The following is a 12,812-nucleotide window of genomic DNA, read 5'->3' as shown; positions in this document are numbered from 1 at the left end:
GAGCAGGTGCATTTATACGGAGACTGGATTACACACAGGGGGATTATATTTATCATCATCAGTCATTTAGGACAACATTGGATCATTCAGAGATCCTCAATGAACTTCTGGAGTGAGTTTGCTGGACTGAAAGTAAAGGGGACGAATAATATTGCACGCCCCAATTTTCAGTTTATTCTTTTTTACAAAAGTTTAAAATAAGCAAAACATTTCGTTCACAATTGTGTCCCACTTGTTGTTGATTCTTCACCATAAGATTAAAATTTTTATCTTTATGTTTGAAGCCTGAAATGTGGGAAAAGGTTGAAAAATTCAAGGGGGCTGAATACTTTCGCAAGGCACTGTAGATTAGAAGCACCACTCCAGCACTAAAGTAATAAAATAAGCGAGGATCTGATACCTTATAAGATAAGAGTAGCATATCAATGAGGATCACCTTCCAATGCCAATTCTATACAAACAATCTCAATAAGAATAATCCAGATTTTTCTAGGAGGAACTATTGATAATGCTATTGATTGAAGATGCCATTTACTTTTAAAAGTGGCAACTATCAAGTCACAAAAATCTGTCACTTTTAAAGACACTATCAGCACTCTTTACCCCCTTGCTCCCAAATCAGTATTACAGCTAGATAGATTTAATGGATACCAGTCTAAACATAGCTGTTTCCAACCTAAGAAAACAAAGTTTTTATCTGTTACGTGTCCTATGCTAATACGAAGTGTCCAATGGATATTCAATACATCAGTTGAAACTTTGTTTTTCCTGATATAGAGCTTTACATCCTGTGCATGGCCATAGAATTTAATAATAAAATGTTGTTTCCTTCGGCTGCCTCTAGGGGGAGCTCTGGAGGTTACTGCATACAGTTTATACATTGAACTCAATGATAATGCAGTATGCAGTTAGCTCCTTGGCTCCCTCTAGTGGTGGCTGCAGGCATCCAGAATCTGATGTATTAAGTGTATGTCAGTGCAGGTTCTCTCTCTAGGTTGTTCACCATTTTCATAGAGCAGCATGCACTAGGTAATAAAGCAAATAATAACTGACAAGTTGATGAAAGGTTCCCTTTAAGACAATTGTATTAATTCACATTAGTATTATTGGCCGGTTCTGCAGCACATCAATGTGTTTTTGCATATGTTGTTAGCAATCCTCTTTCATTTGGCAGTGGGTGTCCTATGCTATATGTGACGGCTTCATTAGCGTCTGGTGGTTATATTGATCTATGCGCTCGCCTGTATTAGTTTATAGCGATTGCATTAATGAACAATTGGATTGTCGTTATCATCATTTTGGACACGTATGCCGTTGTCAGCATTGACAGAGCGCTGCTCATGTTGACGACATCATTGCTGCAATATGTAGAGAGTTTTTCCATAAATTATTCAATAAGAGCTATTTACAAATTGCAAAACCTGATTATAGAAAAGCCTTCGGTATACATGAAGTCATGTGTCTAATACCATAATCTGCACCGAAAACTTTACATAGTGACCAATTCTTTGGGAATCACTGGATCTTCAATCAATTTCTAGTTTTTTTTTCAACAACGTGGTTTTTTTGTGGACTACATTCTGCAGTTTTGATATAATCCTTGTTTTTCTCTGCTGTAGATGTAGCAGTGCTCAGAATGCTGAACTCTGTATAACCCCACCCATACCCCTGATTGGTAACTTACTGTCTGTAAGCTGCCAATCAGGGATGCGGGGTGGGGTTACATAGGCTGGACTAGCCTGCACATGAGAACTAATGATAATCTCCTGCTGATAAAACACTGATTGTATTGAAACTACAGAACACAGCCTAAAAAAACATTACTGGAATCAGACTTTCTGCCCCTAAGTGATGATGCTGTCAGACAAAATAGCAAAAACCTGCTGACAAATTACTTTTATTGCCCTCTGCAGTATATTCATATCATAGGATTTAGCACATAATGTTGGTTTTAGATACTGCTAGGTGTTTTAGACACTTGTTTGACAAGGTGCATGGCTGAAAATGCTAAAATGTGCCAGAGTTTAGGTGCAAAAAATGGTGCAAAGTGAGCCTATCAGGTGGTGTAAAGATAGGTAAAAAAGTCTAAAAACCCAACATAAGCTGCAGTTATAAAAATTGGTGCATATTTAGACTATTCAATCTAAAGGCCCCCATATACATGAGAATCAAGGTTTACTTATTGTTTTATTTTACTCCCTTATATAGCGCTATTAATTCCTCAGCACTTTACATATGGGATCATCACTGTCCTCATTGGGACTCACAGTCTAAACTCCCTATCAGGACGTCTTTGGGATGTGAGAGGAAACTGGAGGAAACCCCCGCAAACAAGAGGAGAACATACAAACTCCTTGTAGATGTTGTCATTGGTGGGATTTGAACCCAGGACCCCAGTGCTTCAAAGCAACAGTGCTAACCACTGAGCCACCATGCTGAAGAATATAGAGCCTCCCTGTAACACATGACCATCTAATGTGTAATAGGGGCCTCCTGATTCTCACATCATTTGTCAGACAAGATAGGGATCTTGCAGGTTAAAGGGAACCTGTCAGGTGCAGTATGTACCCAGAACCATGAGCAGTTCTAGTGTGTGGTGCCCCTGTGGCTTCAGGCGCCACAGGGTACTGCACCCCCATTAGGGTGTAGTACTCATTCTAGGTCCAAGGAAGGTCGAGGCCGGTTTAAACATATGTGGCGCCCTGGACAAGCCAGGGGCCACAGAGAACAACACCTACACACCCCACACTCCCGGTCAGGCACATCAAAGTCAGACACAAACCCTTGTTGCCTTCCTCCAGGGGCTGATGTTCACACCAGGGGGTGGGCTAGGCGGTTGGCCCCGCCCACCGAGGAGTACACAGTCCTGGAGGCGGGAAAACCAGGCAGTTGAGTTTTGGAGTTGAGTGAGGGAAGTGAAAGTGAGAGGAAGGAAAGTGGTAAAGGAGCAGACAGAAGTTGGTCCGGGTGTGTGGCCCGGACGGATCAGCAAGGTTGGCAGACGGTGGTGACCGTCTGCAGGAGTGGCCTATCGAAGTTTACCGTAAAGACCGTGGACGGGCGGGGGCCCGGCGGTACCGGACCGGTACGCAAAGAGAAGCCAGCACCATCCGGCAGGGGCTTACGGACCCCGGCAAGGCTAGGAGTCGCCGTGAATTTGCCAAATTCGTTAGCGAAGGGAACCTCCTGGGTTTCCCAGCAGCCAAGTCCCGACAGAAGGCAACAGTCCAACCGTGAGAGGGAAACACAGCCACTGCCAAGGCTACCGTTCCCAGGGCCAGAGCCTGCGGGCAAAAGGGGCTCCTCCGGCCCACATCCAAGCCGGGGAGCGGGTTACCGGTGGGAACCCATTGGAACCGTTACAGTACATAGGTGCAGGGAAAGGCAGTCACCATCAACCTGCCGGGAGAAACAACACCGCAGCCGTCTGTGGGACCCGTCCATCCAGCCGTGTGTTTTACCGAGAACTGTGTCCTCATCATTGGCTGAGTGAGTACCACCGTGCCGTGCGGCACAGGGCTGCCCCCGCGACCCTGCACCTCACCAGGCCCCGTAACCCGCCTGCCATCCATCCCCGGGACAACCAACCCCCTACCCACGGAGGGGAGAACTAACATCAAAGCTGCTCCCAGTCATCACTCCCGGGATCCCCGTCCAGAGCAGCGGTGGTGTCACCAATATCACCACAACCGTGGGTGTTGTCACGGACAATAACCAAATCCCCACAATCAAATCCCCTTTTCACTCACGGGTGAGGAGCGCCGCTCGAGTCCCCGGGATCCGGCCCACCGCCCGAGCCACCACCGAGCAGCCGCAGCTGTGGCCGGACCCGAGCAGTGGGAGAGCGCAGCGTCCCCTCCTCCGCCCGCGAAACATACACAAATATACAGTCAGTGGCTGCCCTCCACAATGGGAACTGGGCCAGGGTCGGATCACAGTAGGGGGGGTCACTACAGTGGTGGGTTTACAGGACTCCATCGCACCAGGGTCTCCCCAGATCCACTGGACTGGGGACTCAGGGTCAGGGAGAAGCAACTACCAGGGGGAGTTAGTAGCATAGAGGGAAGAGCAGATTGACCTAGTGACAGTAGTGAACTAGTCGGTGTCAGCGACTGGGGGCAACAGCTCAGAATACACAACACACAAGAATAGGAGAGTTCAGCTTCAGACACAGAGCAGAGGGGACGTACTGCGAGCACCTCTGTGGGTCCAGGTGTTCAACATAGTCGCTGGGGAGAAGCAGGGCAGCTGCTTGCACAGGACCGACGCTGTCGGGATACAGAATCCTAGGGCAGGCATACTTCACGTTGTCTACTTACTCTGCAAGGGTCACGGTAACGGCTAGAACAGTCACCAAATAGCATATAGGATCCGGGGTTGAGGACCGGGCCCATAATGGAACCGCGCTATCAGCATACAGAATGGGACACTTTACTGACACCGGGACCCTCAAGTGCTTCACGCCACGGGGGTCCGATACTTAGCGCATAAAAGGAGGAGAGAGCTCACTGGCGGACACACACACTGGACTTGACCTTTCACGGATCTGGGATCGGCTGGAGCCCATCGTGGCAGAAAACAGTACTCTGGGGCAGCGCCTGAAAGATTTGTGAGTAAAAGACCTGGAACCGCAGCCCCTTTCTCTGCCTCTCCATTACCGGCTCCAGCACCCAGCGCTGCGGCGCCAACGGGGACTACCACTACCACCCTTGCCATCCTCCCGGGGTAACCCCGCTCCACCTGTGGGGAGCGACACCATCCTGGCTGCATCCAACTTCTGCCCCGGTGAGAGACCCTTCAGCGGCGGCCCCCATCCCTGGCTGCATACCACAGGTGGTGTCACGATCCTACTAGACTACCCTAACCCCCGACTACTACCTCCATCCTCACTGCCACCCTCCAACCCTCCTTCCTGTATGCCTCGGGGCAACAGAACCGGGCCAGGCCACCCCGTGACAATGCAGAGGATCTGCACCCCCGGCCCAGCAATGAGCAGGTTAAAAGACCTGCCCTGTGGGGCGCTACAGGTGCATATTGCTAATCCCTGCCTATCTGTCCCTGTATCTAGTAGCATAGATAAAGGGATCTTTAGAAAAAGTATTTCCAAAGATCCTGTATCATATGCTAATGAGGCCAGGGACTAGTTGCGAGAGCATTATATCCCCTGACTAGTCTGCCCTCTTAGCATGTTAGCACGCCCACATGGGTGTGCTAATATGTTATTCAATGCCCATTGCCCAGCGTCATCGGTGGTGATTCGCGTACCTGTGTCCATTGTCACTGGTTCAGAACGGCGTGTTTAGGGTCAGTATGCATGATCAGAACTTCTGACACTTCCAGTCATGCGCACTGGACCTCTCTGAAGCCTAGACGCGTACACCCGATTTCATACTGCGCATGACCGGAAGTGCGGGGCATTCTAATCATGCGCATTGACCCTAAACCCAGTGTTCTGAAGCGGTGACAACCGACACAGGTACGCGCGTCACCGCTGATGATGACGCTGGGCAATGGGCATTGAATAGAATGTGAGCACGCCCCTGTGGGCGTGCTAACATGCTAAGAGGGTTGACTAGCCGGAGGACATAACACCTTTGCGACTAGTCCCTGTGCTCATTAGCATATCATAAAGGATGTTTAGAAATACGTTTTCTAAAGATCACTTTATCTATGCTACTAGATAGGGGAACAGTTAGGCAGGGATTAGCAACCTGAACCCGGAACTGCTTATGATTCCGGATGCATATTGCACCTGATAGGTTCCTTTTAAATGCAAAGACCGGTTCCTTATTTTCCCTGGGGAAAAATTTTCTGCCTTGAGAAGTGTCTAGTAGCAGCATTCTCCCCCATGAAAGCCCAGCAACGCATTTATGTGTATTATGGAGCCAAGTTCGAGTTCGGCCCCTAACATTTAAGTTGTATGACCTCCTTCAAGGGCTTGTCCACTGCAGAAATATTATCAGCTAGCCACAGGATCCAACTGATCTGCAGGACAGCGCATTACAATGGAGCAGAAATGCAGATGACGAACTGCCGCTCCATGTATTCTCTGCTGTTGAAAAAAGTGAGTGCAGCGCTCGGCAGCCCCATAGGGAATGAATGGAGCACTGAATGGACATGTGGACTGCTGCTCCTTTCTAAACAGGGCTAATAAGATTAAAGGGAACCAGTCACCAGGATTTTTGTATATAAGCTAAAGCCAGTGCTATACTGGCACTATCAGACTGATTCTATATATACCTGTAGTGGTCAGTTCAGATGTTTAGGTTTTGAAATCCAAAAAAGTAAAGTTTATAAAATTAGCAGCTTGTTGAGTGACATGAGCCGAGGAGCAGATAATATATTCATAGTTATCCCCTCCCTCTGTTATAATTAGCATAAGTATTATACAAACAATTCACTTTGTTTCAGGACCTGTGTGAGGTCATACCCATGTGACCAGAAGGGTCGGGGCCTCAGCCTACAAGGCTGGATACGAGGTCACATGGGTATGACCTCACACAGGTCCTGCAACAAAGTGAATTGTTTGTATAATACTTATTCTAATTCTAACAGAGGGAGGGGATAAGTATGAATATATGATCTGCTCCATTGCAACTGTCACTCAACAAGCAGCTAATTGTATAAACTTTAGTTTTTTGGATTTTAAAACCCAAACATCTGAGCTGACCACTAAATGCATGTATAGAATCAGCCTGATAGTGCCAGTACAGCACTGGGTTTAGCTTATACAGTGGAACCTCGGTTTACGAGTAAACCGGTTTGCGAGTATTTCGCTATACGAGCAAAGCTTGCTGTAAATTTGTAACTCAGTTTACGAGCCAGCTTTGCTGTACGAGCAAATACTCACCGTACACATTTCCATTTTCGTACTTTAACCACGCTCTGACCCGCTCTTCCACTCTGCACAAATACGTACAAACACGCACAAGCACACATAAGCACACACATATTATGCTCACCTTACCTTCCGTTCCATCGCCGGCCTCCCGGTTCTTGTAGTTCGCCAGTACAGGATGTGTGTCGGGTAACCATTGCAACGATGGAGGAACTTCGGCTGTCAGCCGCTACTCAAAGGCAGCGCGCTGACCAATCAGAGGCAAGCGTCTCCTGTCTTTGACGTCAGCGCCCTGGCAGGAGACGTTCCTCCATCGTCACGATGGTTACCTGATACACATCCTGTACCGGCGAACTACAAGAACCGGGAGGCCGGCGATGGAACGGAAGGTAAGGTGAGCAGGATATGTGTGTGTTTGTGCGTGTTTGGAATGACACAATAGGGGACCAGGATGGGACATTTATCAAGTTGTGGAACGAATTGTCTGAGCTTGCATTATTTCCTATGGGAAATTTTGATTTGCTAGACGAATAACTTGTTTTACAAGCACACTCCCAGAACAGATTATTCTCGTAAACCAAGGTTCCAGTGTATACGAAAATCCTGGTTATTGGTTCCCTTTAAAAGTACCCTGTTGTGTCGATTGGTGCCTGTACAGTATCAGAACTCCACCAAATTCTCACTTATTACCTATACTATGGATGGGCGTTAAATTATCTTCACTGGACAACCCCTTTAAGTTTGGAAAGGATCAGTAAATATTCCCTATATGTGCGCTATTAATGAGGATGTGAATACTCAGTAAACCACTAAAGGCCTAAAATTAAAAAGCTCTTTTAAAGGGACTGGCCAGGATTAAAAAAGTAAAAAAGTATGGCTGATTTTTACTGTTTTTTTTTCCAAAAAACATTTTCTAACCAGTTTATTGGTGACATCTATGATTGTAGCCCAGCTCCACTGACGTGCATGAAGTAAGCAGCTATATTTTTCTTTTTTAATTCCAAGACAACCCCTTTAACAAGTGAGGATTTTTCCATGCAATTTTTCCATTAACCCACAAAGCAACAAAAAAAAGAAAGAAAAAATTACCTACATATTTGTTGATCATACCTTTCAAACTGTACCCAATACATTGCACTGCGGTGTTTGCCAAGGACACAGAACAGCGGCTGCACAATATTTTATTGTCTGCCACAGCTTACAGCTCCCAATACAGCTAATTGAAAGGAACTTGGCTAGGTTTGATACCATCAATCTATGTGCACTGTGAACCAAGTCCAGGAGTTTGTCTGCCGCCCCTTCGCCTGCTCTGTGCTATATTTTTGAACATTTCTAAGGTAATGATTACACAATAGCCCACCTCTATAAGTGAAATATTAAATGCCATTAAACTGGCGGGTACGTCATTGTACGGGGCGTCTCGTAAATAATAGAACTATACTGTTTGTAGCTAAAGTTGCATTAATGCTCAATGTTACAAGTAAATCAATAGTATAAGTGCATATAAGAAACTTTATAACCTTTTTATAGTAAGTGTTTCATCTCTCCCTCACAGCTGGATTCACAGCTACACTGCTCAGTACTGCAGTACAATGTCCTCCATGTTGCTGCTGCTTCTGAATATATGCTACCGAGAGCAGGTGTAAAGTCTAGGGTTTCCATTTTCCATTGAACTTATTGTGTTTTTTTGCCCTCGTCCAAGATGGAGTCTGTTGCCTCATCTTGCCCTTGAACTTCCTGTTTGCCCTGCTTATAAGTCCTGTCTCGGGATTTATTCCTTGCCTGAGTATTTTGTGCTGCTGGCTCCTGAGTCATTGTTGGCTTGTTTTTGGACTTCCTGCTGCTGCATGTTTATTCTGTGCTCTGCCTCACCTTATTACTGTTCAGCTGCCTGCAGTCTACGGTGCAGTAACCTGATCCTTGCTGTGGTTCTCTCCCTTTAAGACTCCTAGGAGAAGAGCTAATATTGCTGGACTTCCTTGGTCTGTAAGAACTAGCTTCTCGGTTAGTGATCAGTGTTCTTTATAAAGGACTCTATCTGTACGGGCTGTGAACTGGACTTATGCGGGACTTTGTTCAGCCATAGGAAGTACACCAAAACTGTTTGTTTGCTGTGCGCACTTCTGCATATAACCTCTGGACTCTCATGTATTAGTGCTGTGCGCACACCTGCAAATAACTTCTGGACATTCAACACTTGTTTATAATGTATAGGAGAAACAAAGTCACTCACCGGTTCATGCTGTGCAGGAAAAAAAATTTATTCACTGGTGGAGGTTACATGCTGTGGCAGCGTGGAAAGGGAAGACCGAAAATTGTCTTCCCCCTTCCCGCTGCCACAGCATGTAACCTCCACCTGTGAATACATTTTTTTTCCTGCACAGCAAGAACTCGTGAGTGCCTTCGTTTCTCCTATACATTATTTACGGATGTTCTGTACCTAAGAATGAGCACCACAGTATGTGTCATGCTCCCGGTGTTCCAGCAGTGCTCCTTACCTACTAAGCCGGTCTCACCATCCAGGCACCGCTCCGTAACCACTGAGCCAGTCACACCTGCGTCACGCCACCGCTCTGTACCCACTGATCCAGCCTCGCCAGCGTACCACCGCTCCTTCCTCACTGGTCCAGTCCATGCGTCCACCGGTCACGCCTGCCATCCCTGCTCATGCTCCCCAGAGTCCTGTTCCTGGTCTCAGGAGTCTGATTCTGACTAATGTTCTGTATAGGTCCGGGCCGCGCCCACTCACCTGGTCTTATAGCCCCAGCACTGCTGCAACAGGAAATGACCTGAGGCTGTGTTGAGTATATAAGACTGGCCTCTCCATGTGGGCGGGGCCTGATCATCGCTTGTGTTTCTATGCCTTGTCTTGTGAGCTAAGTGCTCAGGTCTTTGTTCCTGTTTCCTATTACTGCCTTAAAGTACACTGTGACCTTAGTGACCTGGTCCTGTCTTTGCTTCCTGATACCTGCACCCGTTCCTGCCACGTTAGTGCTCCAGCTACCGTGTACCCTGCCCTCCAGGTGGGGTGCTCGGTCCAGTGGATCCACCTCCTGGGCCTACCAGTCCTCCCCGGCCCTCACAGTATGATCAGGCCATGGATCCCGCTGGAGCACAGGCCATGGATCCCGCTGAGACACAGAATTCAGAGCTGGCTGAGCTGCGCCAGGAGCTGGCACAACAGTGTGAAACCCTGAACCGGATGATGAAATTCCTGGCGTCCGTGGACCACCGGTTATATACGTTGCAGACCGCCACCTCGTCTGAGTCCACCCAGCAACCAGTCTCCAGGTCTGAACCAGGTTCCTTCACAGCCTCGCAACTTCGCCTTGCTGCTCCGCCTCGCTACGCAGGGGATCCCAAGTCCTGCCGAGGCTTCCTGAACCAGTGCTCCCTGCACTTCCAGTTGCTCCCGAACTTGTTTGCCTCAGACCAGGCCAAGGTGGCGTTCCTGATGTCACACCTGGAAGGCGAAGCCCTGGCCTGGATTAACCCCCTGTGGGAAAATGAGGACCCGATGATCACCGACATCCAGGAGTTCCTGCAAGCTTTCCGAAGTACCTTCGATGAGCCCGGACGAACTACTGCAGTGACCTCTTCGCTTCTCTGGCTACGCCAAGGGACCCTGACCGTCGGCCAATACGCCATCCAGTTCCGCACGCTCGCCTCTGAGCTGGGCTGGAACAATGAGGCCTTGACGGCGGCCTTTTGGGAAGGTCTCTCTGGCCGCATCAAAGACGAACTAGCCGGCCGTGACGTTCCATGAACCTTGGACGCTTTGATTTCCCTGGCCACTCGGATTGACCTCCGTTTTCAGGAGCGTGCCCAGGAGGTAGTCCAGGAGAAGCGACCACCTTGCCACGTCTTGCCCCCACAGAAACCTACCGCACCCTCGTCCCTGCCTTTCCGTGACTTAATCGCCAGGACCCATGCAAGTGGACCGTCTGACCCAAGCCAAGCAACGCCGTGCAGAACGGCTCGCCCGGGGCCTGTGCTTCTATTGCGGAGACGGTTCACATATGCTCTGTTCTTGCCCGGAGAAACCAGGTAGACCCCAGGTCCAAGGGATGGTGGGAACCGCCACCCTTGCCACCGAAATCCCTTTGGTTCCAGTTAAACAGACTGTCCGGGTGACGATAGAGGGGACTCGGTTTTCAGCTGAGGCCCACATCGATTTTGGGGCAGCAGGCAACTTTATTCACCAGGCCACGGTAGACAAATATCAGGTCCCTGTCACTCCACTGAAGAAGCCTCTCTGGTTCGCCTCTGTAGACGGCAAACCGCTCTACGAACCTGTCCGGTTTACCACCGAGCCCGTGAGCCTCCAGGTTGGCACTTCGCATACAGAGACCATCGCCTTCTATGTGATCCCGAGGATGGCTCCTGAGCTCCTGTTGGGTCTGCCCTGGCTGAAACTCCATGAGCCTGTTATTAGTTGGCGCTCTGGCGCGATTACCCGCTGGAGTCCCTTGTGCCACGAAACCTGCTTGCAGCCTGTTCCTCAGCCCCTGGCACTTGACTCAGTCAAGCTGCAGGATCCTGAAGAAGAGACTACGCTATCCAGTGACGTTCCACCGCCCCAGGCATCCGAGACCTTGATTCTACCATCTTCTGGAGATGAGACTTTGATTTCCCCGCCTTCTAGAGTTGAAACTTTGAGTCCAGTGGCTACTGAGGATGAGACTATGACCAATACCCGGTCCGAGACGCCCGATCCGGTCGTCCAGGATTCCAGTCCTGCTTCTGACTGTCCTTCCCTTTCCGTTGCTTCCGTTGCCACTGCTCGAAAATCTTCGGTTAAGCGTGTTGCGGTCCGGAAGGGTGCATGGGGTCAGCCGTCCCTCCTTTCCTTTGCGCTGGGTTACAGTCCGGGGGCTCGGTCCCGGGTACCTCGGGGGTCCTTTGCTCGGAGAGGGGGGCTTCAAGGGGGGGGTACTGTCACGCTCCCGGTGTCCCAGCAGCGCTCCTTACCTACTAAGCCGGTCTCACCATCCAGGCACCGCTCCGTAACCACTGAGCCAGTCCCATCTGCGTCACGCCACCGCTCTGTACCCACTGATCCAGCCTCGCCAGCGTACCACCGCTCCTTCCTCACTGGTCCAGTCCATGCATCCACCGGTCACGCCTGCCATCCCCGCTCATGCTCCCCAGAGTCCTGTTCCTGGTCTCAGGAGTCTGATTCTGACTAATGTTCTGTATAGGTCCGGGCCGCGCCCACTCACCTGGTCTTATAGCCCCAGCACTGCTGCAACAGGAAATGACCTGAGGCTGTGTTGAGTATATAATACTGGCCTCTCCATGTGGGCGGCGCCTGATCATCGCTTGTGTTTCTATGCCTTGTCTTGTGAGCTAAGTACTCAGGTCTTTGTTCCTGTTTCCTATTACTGCCTTAAAGTACGCTGTGACCTTAGTGACCTGGTCCTGTCTTTGCTTCCTGATACCTGCACCCGTTCCTGCCACGTTAGTGCTCCAGCTACCGTGTACCCTGCCCTCCAGGTGGGGTGCTCGGTCCAGTGGATCCACCTCCTGGGCCTACCAGTCCTCCCCGGCCCTCACAGTATGAAGCAGTTAGATTCTGCCAAATCATTTGGATAGCTGAGGAAGAAAAAAACGCAGCCACACATTTTATGTGAATGATTGCTCCAATAAGATAAATTTGATGCTGAGCAGTGCCCTGTAATTCCTTCTCAAAACATTTGATTCAACACTTATTTGCTGTGCATATTATTCTGGACATTCACCACTTGTTTGCTGTGCATACTTCTGCATATTATTCTGGACATTCACGTATTTGTTTGCTGTGCGCAATACTGCATATGTTGTCTGGACATTCACATATTAGTGCAGTTTGAACTAACATTTAATTTGTAATTACCTTCTGTTATTTTCTGCTATTTACACTGTGTTTATTATTTGTTAATACAGAGTATTTACCCAACCCTTGTCTCAGTTTCCATATATTCCACGCTATCAG

The 12,812-nt window shown here is 48.9% G+C and overlaps 1 protein-coding gene across 1 annotated transcript in view; it reads right to left on the bottom strand.

Moving 5' to 3' along the window:
• RTN1 (reticulon 1) overlaps positions 1 to 12,812 on the bottom strand; it is a 293,390-nt gene that overhangs the window by 135,785 nt on the left and 144,793 nt on the right. The gene's annotated exons all lie outside the window — the stretch shown is intronic.

The sequence above is a fragment of the Anomaloglossus baeobatrachus genome, chromosome 12, assembly GCF_048569485.1.
Source record: "Anomaloglossus baeobatrachus isolate aAnoBae1 chromosome 12, aAnoBae1.hap1, whole genome shotgun sequence".
NCBI lineage: Eukaryota > Metazoa > Chordata > Amphibia > Anura > Aromobatidae > Anomaloglossus > Anomaloglossus baeobatrachus.
This window is presented reverse-complemented; position numbering and strand designations above follow the sequence as displayed.